The sequence below is a fragment of the Somniosus microcephalus genome, chromosome 8, assembly GCF_052327205.1.
Source record: "Somniosus microcephalus isolate GS21.2 chromosome 8, FLI_Smic_1.0, whole genome shotgun sequence".
NCBI classification, from domain to species: Eukaryota; Metazoa; Chordata; class Chondrichthyes; order Squaliformes; family Somniosidae; genus Somniosus; species Somniosus microcephalus.
The window spans coordinates 138322157-138330877 of NC_140994.1; positions in this window are offsets into that span (position 1 = coordinate 138322157).

Consider the following 8721-nt stretch of genomic DNA (forward strand, 5'->3'; position numbering starts at 1 on the left):
GCAGCTCCTCCTTAACGGAAGGAGGAGGTCTGCACTTCCCGAGCCTGCCGCACCGCAGCGGGCGCCGCAGTGCCGGAATAGCGCCGCAATGCGGCGCGTTGCGCCAGTTTTCAGGCGCTAAAACCCTTCAGTAGCGCCGGCAGCCGTTTGGGCGCGGCGCTACTGAATTTTTGGCGCGCGCAAAGGGACTTAGCGCCGGCGCTAACTTCCGGCGCTAAAGCCCTGGCGCAGCGCAAACTCAATTTCTAGGCCATTGAGTCCATAAATGGACCAGCTAAATCAATGTGTACCCGTTGCCATGGAGATGAGGGCCACTCCCATGGATGTAGCAGGGCCTGTGGTGGAGCGTTTTGGACCTTCTGGCATCCTGTGCATCTCTTGGTCATATCCTCGATTTCTTTATCGATTCCCGGCCACCACACAAATGCCCTGGCTAGGCTCTTCATTTTTACCCCTCCCAGATGACCCTCGTGAAGCTCATTGAGTACTCTATCTCTCAACTTGGGTGGAATTACCACTCGGGATCCACACATCAAGGTTCCCCGGCACACTGACAGCTGTTCCCTCCTTGGCGAGAATGCTGGCAACAGTGAGTCGCCATATGCTGGCCATCCCTTCACCGTCAAATCATAGACCCGAGAGAGTGTCGGGTCGTTTCGGGTTTCCTTCTCAATACTTGCGTTTGTAACAGGCAAACATTCGTCTATGGTCTCATGGAATATCTCCACAGGGTCCACTGCAGATGCTTCTTCCGCCGTAGGCAATGGTAGGTGCGACAGCCCATCAGCATTTCCATGTTGTTTCGTACCTTTGTACTCTATGTCATACTGATGTGCCCTTAGAAAAAGTGACCATCTCTGCAGCCATTGCGCCATCATCACCGGAACGCCCTTCTTTGGGTTAAAAATTGAGACCAGGGGTTGATGATCAGTCAGTAGGGTGAATTTCTGCCCGTGCAGATAGTGATTGAACTTCTTCACCCCCCCACACCAGGCCGAGGGCCTCCCTGTCAATCTGGGCATAGTTATGCTCGGCTGAGGTTAGCGAGCGCGACGCAAAGGCCATTGGCCTTTCTAAACCGTCACGGAATTTGTGTGACAGCACCGCTCCAATGCCGTAAGGTGACGCATCACATGCCAACCGAATCGGTAGTGTTGGGTTGTAGTGGGCCAATACTTCTTTTGAAGTGACTTGGCATTTACATTCCTGAAAGGCACGCTTACACTCATCACTCCATTTCCATGTTACACCAGTTTGAAGGAGGGCGTTCAGTGGGTGCAGAATTGTAGATAAATTCGGCAAGAACTTATGGTAGTAGTTCACCAACCCAAGGAACGACCTCAGTTGCGACACATTTTCTGGTGCTGGAGCCTTGACTACAGCCTCAATCTTGTCCGGCGACTTATGCAACCCTCCCTCATCAATCATGTGGCCACAATACGAGATTTGTCTCCTGAAGAATTCGCATTTGGGATGGTTGGCTCGTAGCCCATATTCCTGCAATCTCGTGAGCACCTGTTCCAGGTTGGCAAGGTGTTCATTGTCATTTTCGCCCGTAACCAGGATGTCGTCCAAATAACACTGGGTCCCTGGGATCCCTTGCAGGACTTGTTCCATTGCCCTCTGCCACATAGACGGGGTCGATGCTACCCCAAATACCAGTCGATTGTACTGGTAAAGGCCTTTGTGAGTGTTTATCGTGAGGTATTTCCTAGGTGCTTCTTCCACCTCCATTTGTAGATACGCTTGAGCCAGGTTGTAAAACGTTTCCCTCCAGATAGTGAGGCGAAAATATTTTCTATCCGCAGAAGCGGATACTGTACTGTGTGCAGGACTGGGTTCACAGTCACCTTGAAGTCCCCACAGATGCGAACCTTCCTTGGCTCCCCAGGCGTGTGGCTCAATGCTTCATTACAGGAACGATGGGTGTGGCCCACTCGCTCCAGTCCACCTTAGACAGCACCCCCGAATGCTCCAGACTCTCCAGTTCAGCTCCATAGCTGAGCGTATTGCGTATGGCAATGGTCTGGCCTTGAAAAATTTTGGGGTTGCTTTATCCTCAACCTTTATGGTTGCCTTTACTCCTTTTAGAGTCCCAAGTCCTTGTTGGAACACCTCTTCCACGTTAGATAGAATTTGTGACAGACGTCCAGGTGCGACGTCATCATCTTTTTTGTCAGTCACAGTTAGTGCCAGAATGGAATGCCAATCCAATTGTAGTCTTCGGATCCATTCACGTCCCAATAATGGTGGTCCTCCATCTCGTAGTATATACATGTATAGTTTCTGTGTTTCCTTTCCGTTATATTCAACTGGCACCCTTATTTTTCCTCTGGGGCCGACCTTTTGCCCCGTGTATGTCTTCAATACAATGGACGTGTCCTTTAAGGGTATGTGTGAGAATAGCCGCTCATAGTCTCGTCGATTCATGACAGTTAGGGCTGATCCTGTGTCCAATTCCATCTTCACTGGGGACCCTGCTATCATGAGGGTGACCCAAATGGTTCGGTGATCTTCTTTTGCAATCGCGTTGTGTAATTTTAAACAACTTAGTCGCCTGCTCCCGGAGTCCTTATCACTCTCCTGATCTTCTGAACTACTATCTGTCAGTTTCTTTACTTTCCTGTACTGTTCCTTAGTAGTTCTTGTCATGTTGGTCTTCTTTCCCGGCCTGCAGACTCATGCTATATGTCCCATTTTTCCGCATTGCCTGCATATTTTGTCTTTAAACCAGCAGTCCTTCTGCTCATGGGTTGTTCTGCCGCAGCGATAGCACTTTTCGGCTCCATACACCATTTCGTTAGCACTGTATTCTTGTGGTTTCTGTTGTATTTCCGCAGCTCCCCGTGCTGCTGCTTCGTAGGATACTGCCACGCTGAAAGCCTGTTCTAGCGTCAGGTCCTTTTTTGAAATTAGTCGTTTCTGGGTTCCTTCACTCTGGAGCCCGCAGACAAATTTATCCCGTAAGGTGTCTGCCAGTCCTGCTCTGAACTGGCAGTGCTTCGATAACTTGCGTAGTTCCGTAAGATAGTCAGCATTGCTCTCATCTTTGTGCTGGTTTCTTTTATGGAACTTGAATCTTTCTGCTATCAGCAGTGGTGTAGGGCTTAGGTGTTCCTGTAAGATATGAACAATCTCCTCAAAAGTTTTCTCCATTGGTTTAGCTGGGGTAATTAAATTCCGCAATAGGCCGTACGTATTCGCACCCATCAGATTTAATAATACCGACGCCCTCTTTCCATCGGCCACCTCATTTGCCTTGCAGTACACTTCGATTCTTTCTACATACGTGGTCCAGTCTTCTACCTTGTTGTCGAAAGCAGTGATACTGCCACTTTTCGGCATCTTGGGCGATTTAAAATGGCGCCTCCCGCGCTTTTGCTTCTTCCCCAATGGAATAAAATGGCGCCTCCCGCACTTTTGCTTCTTCCCCAACGGGATAAAATGGCGCCTCTCATGCTTTTGCTTCTTCCCCTTACTGCCACGCTGCTCCTAGCATTCCACGGGGTAATGGCGGTGACCCGCAGCTTCGGCGCGTCTCGCTTTCCTTCCCCCCCCGTTTGGTTTCTCTCCGCCGTCCTGTGCGCTCCACCCTCTCTCTCTTGTTTTCTTTTCCCGGCGACGCTGCACGGCCCGATTTGTAGAGCCGCTCGATCGAGCTTGAGCCTGCCGCAGTCCGGAAAGGTCTGCGCGCTACCTGCTACCAGCACGATTCGCTGGAACCACAGTCTCTCCCGCAATTCTCCAAACACCGATGGATTCTTTGGGCGGTTGCCCTCGGTCGACGCCCGTTGCTCAGACTACGACCTTCCAGGACCTTCCTTTCAGGCGAGATCCCCATGAGATGATGCCACACTGCAGGTGAGTTCGAACTTACTCGTCGCCACTGTAAAGTCCGCGCCTCAATAATACACGGACTTCAGGAGAACAGTTTAACAGGTACTTTACTGAACAAGAGGCAGCTTGAAACTGAAACTACAGAAGCCTGCTAGGGCCTTTTATACAGGGGTGGTCACTGCCGGTACTGCAGTCTAAGACCAGTTATTCCCTTAAAGGTACATACACAACAGTGAGGGCCCTTGGTGCTCAGGTGTGTAAAGTGACTGTGAGGGCACTCGGCGCTCAGGTGTGTGAACAGTGACAGTGAGGACCCTTGTTGCTCAGGTGTGTGAGCAGTGACTGTGAGGGCCCTTGGTGCCCAGGTGTGTGAAAATGACTGTGAGGGCCGTTGGTGCTCAGTTGTGTGAACAGTGACTGTGAGGACACTTGTTGCTCAGTTGTGTGAACAGTGACTGTGAGGGCCCATGGTGCTCCGGTGTGTGAACAGTGACTGTGTGGTCCCTTGGTGCTCAGTTTTGTGTACAGTGACTGTGAGGACCCTTGCTGCTCAGTTGTGTGAACAGTGACTGTGAGGGCCTTGGTGCTCCGGTGTGTGAACAGTGACTGTGAGGGCCCATGATGCTCAGGTGTGTGAACAGTGACTGTGAGGACCCTTGGTGCTGAGGTGTGTGAGCAGTGACTGTGAGGGCCTTTGGTGCTCAGGTGTGTGAACAGTGACTGTGAGGACCCTGATGTGCCATCAATAACTCAAAGACAAGGAATTAAAGGATTCAACTGAAGGCTTTTAATCACTAAGAACATTGCATGTCTTTCCACATCGGATTCGTCTGGCAGAAATTACTCATACAGCTCTTGAGACCTTTATATGACAAAAGACAGGGGCGGAGCCAATACACACAATAGGAAAAAGGGGGCGGTGCACACAATACAATGCAGGTAAAACACAGGGGCTGATGAAGGCATATATTTCATCACATTCACCCCTTCTACAGATTTAGTCTGCCTGGGGGTGTGATAGTCCTTCCTGAACGTCGCAACGGTACCTCGGGTTCCGACTGGGAGTCCGTGGTGCCCTCCTGGGCATACCCATGTGTTGGGGGTGTTGCAGGTACTTCTGGGGGTGGTGAGCCTGGGGATGGTGGAGGTTCTTCTGGGGGTGGTGGTGATGGGTCGTCGTCGCTTCCTGGCGAGGCGAGGTCCTTTATGGACACGGTGCCCTCACGCCCGTCGGCGTGCTTGACGTACGCGTACTGTAGGTTTGCGTGGAGTAGGTGTACTGCCTCCATGAGGGGATCCGTTTTGTGGCCCCTCACATGCTTCCGTAATAGGACTGTCCCTGGGGTTGAGAGCCACGAAGGTAGGGACACGCCTGAGGTTGATTTGCGGGGAAAAACAAACATCTTCTCGTGAGGAGTGGCATTAGTAGCAGTACACAGTAGCGACCTTATCGAGTGGAGCACGTCTGGGAGGACCTCTTGCCAGCGGGAGGTAGGGATGCCTTTAGACCTTAGTGCTAAGGTGACCGCCTTCCACACCGTCGCGTTCTCCCTCTCCACTTGCCCATTACCCCGGGGGTTATAACTAGTGGTCCGACTCGTGGCTATCCCCATCGACAGCAGGTATTGGCGCAGTTCGTCGCTCATGAACGACGCCCCCCTTCAGTGTGGATGTAGTTAGGCATGCCGAACGTGCAAAACAGGTTGCCGAGGCACTTGATGACCGTGGCACTGGTCATATCTGGGCAGGGGTAGGCGAATGGGAAGCGGGAGTACTCGTCCACAATGTTGAGAAAGTACACATTGCAGTCGGTGGAGGGGAGTGGTCCCTTGAAATCTAAGCTCAGGCGCTCGAATGGCCGTGTAGCTTTGATCAGGTGGGCTCGGTCGGGCCTGAAAAAATGTGACTTGCATTCCGCACAGGTGCGGCAATCCCTGGTCATAGACCGGACCTCCTCGATGGAATAGGGCAGGTTACGGGATTTTATAAAGTGGAATAGCCGGGTGACCCCCGGGTGGCAGAGGCCATTGTGGAGGCCCTGTAGCCTGTCCCCCTGGATGCTGGCACACATCCCTCGTGATAGGGCGTCGGGGGATTCGTTGAGGGCCCCCGGCCTATATATTATGTCGTACTCAAATGTGGAGAGTTCGATCCGCCACCTGAGAATTTTGTCGTTCTTGATCTTCCCCCCTGTTTGTTGTTAAACATGAAGGCTACCGACCGCTGGTCGGTAAGCAGGGTGAAGCGTTTGCCGGCTAGGTAGTGCCTCCAGTGCCGCACTGCCTCCACTATGGCCTGGGCCTCCTTCTCTACCGAGGAGTGCCTGATCTCGGGCCCTCGGAGGGTTCTTGAGAAAAAGGCTACGGGCCGCCCATCCTGGTTGAGGGTGGCTGCCAAAGCGAAGTCGGACGCATCGCTTTCGACCTGGAAAGGGATGTTTTCGTCCACTGCCTGCAGCGCGGCCTTCTCAATGTCGTGTTTAATGCTGTTGAAGGCGGCGTGGGCCTCGGCCGTGAGCGGGAAGGACGTTGATTTCAGGAGGGGACGGGCCTTGTCGGAATAATTGGGGACCCATTGGGCGTAATAGGAGAAAAACCCCAGGCACCTTTTCAGGGCCTTGGGAGTGTTTGGTAGGGGTAGCTCCCGTCGGGGGCGCAATCGGTCGGGGCCCGGACCGATTTCCCCATTTTCCACCACGCAGCCCAGGATACAGAGGCGCGTGGTGCTAAAGACACACTTATCCTCGTTGTAGGTGAGATTGAGTCTGAGGGCGGTTTTCAGAAATCTCGCGAGGTTCGAGTTGTGGTCTTGCTGGTCGTGGCCGCAGATGGTGACGTTGTCTAGGTATGGATAGGTGGCTGTTAACTGGTTCTCATCGACCATGCTGTCCATCTCCCACTGGAAGACCGAGACCCCATTCGTTACCCCAAAGGGGACTCTGAGGAAGTGGTAGAGGCGTCCGTTCGCCTCGAAGGTGGTGTATGGACGGTCCTCCAGCCTAATGGGGAGCTGGTGGTATGCCGATTTTAGGTCGATGGTGGAAAACACCCGGTATTGCGCGATTTGGTTAACCATATCCGCTATGCGAGGCAGAGGGTAGGCGTCTAGCTGGGTGTATAGATTAACCGTCTGGCTGTAATCTATCACCATCCGCTTCTTTTCGCTACCCTTAACTACTACTCCCTGGGAGCGCCACGGGCTGGTACTGCATTCAATGATACCCTCCCGCTTGAGTCTTTCTACTTCCGACGCAATGAACCGTCTGTCCTCCCAGCTGTACCGCCTACTCTTGGTCGCTATGGGTCGACAGTTGGGTGCGAGGTTGGCGAACAGAGAGGGCGGCTTGACCTTCAGGGTAGCCAGGCCGCACACTGTGAGGGGCGGCTGGGACCCACCGTAGGTAAGCGTGATACTTTGGTGGTGGCACTGGAAGTCCAGACCCAAGATCACGCTCACACAGAGATCTGGCATTATCAATAATTTAAAATCTCTGTAATCAGTGCCTTTTACCGACAACATAACTGCGCAGAAACCTGTAATTTTTGAGGTATGGGTCTTATCAGCCATGGCGAGTTTGCCCTGTGTAGGGACTATCGTTAGTGAAAGTCGTTTTACCAGGCTAGAATGAATAAAGCTTTCGGTGCTCCCGCAGTCAATCAAGCATTTAACCTTGTTCCCGTTTACCTCTATGTCCATCATCGATCTAGACAACGGATGCGGCCTGGATTGAGCTACCGTGATCGAGGCCACCAGTGGGTCCTGGAGGTCCGTGTAGTCGGGACAAGATGGTGGACTCCATGAGGGTGGACAAGATGGCGTCCAAGATGGCCGCCCCCACGGCGCGCACGCGGCGGTGGCGGAGTTGGAGGCGGGGTTCCCTCTGCAGACTTTGCTGAAATGTCCTTTCTTCCCGCATTTAAAACAGGTGGTGGCCTTCGCTGGGCACAGATGCCTGGAGTGTTTGTCCTGGCCGCAGAAGTAGCATTTCGGGCCCCGATGCATCGCGGCAGTAGTGGGGCTCCTGGGTGGAGGCTGGGGCTCCGATGGTGCTGGGCTGGCCTGAGACCTGGGAGGTGAAGATGGCTTCCAAGATGGCAGCCCCCACGGCACACACGAGGCGGAGTGGGCCGCGTGGCCTGAGGCACAGGATTCAGAGTTCCTCTGGGCCATATCCAGCGATCGCGCTATGCCCATAGCCTGTTTTAAGTTCAGTCCCTCCTTTTCAAACAGTTTCTGCCGAATGTAATTTGAACTGAGGCCCGCAATAAAGGAGTCTCGGATCAGCTCCTCCGTGTACACGATGGCAGACACGGCCTTACAGTTACAGTCTCTGCCCAGTACTTTTAGGCTTAGCATGAAGTCCTCTAGTGACTCACCATGCCGCTGCGTGCGAGTAGTCAGAAGATGCCTGGCGTACACCTCGTTTATTGGCCGCACACAGTGGGCCTTCAGAATGGTGCAGGCATCCCCGTAGCTGGTGGCATCTCGGATGAGAGGGGAGACCCGATGACTCACCCAGTTTCGCAGGATTCCCAGTTTCACGACTCCGGTGGCGGTCGCGGCTGCTATGGCGGTGGCTGAGCTTTCGATGAAAAATTCGAAGCATTGGAACCAGTGTCCAAACTGTGTGGCGGTGTCTGAGGCATGGGGGTCCAGATCCAAGCGCTCTGGTTTCAGGAGTCGATCCATCTTGGTGTTTTAGTGATTAAAATTGATGTGCCATCAATAACTCAAAGACAAGGAATTAAAGGATTCAACTGAAGGCTTTTAATCACTAAGAACATTGCATGTCTTTCCACATCGGATTCGTCTGGCAGAAATGACTCATACAGCTCTTGAGACCTTTATATGACAAAAGACAGGGGCGGAGCCAATACACACAAT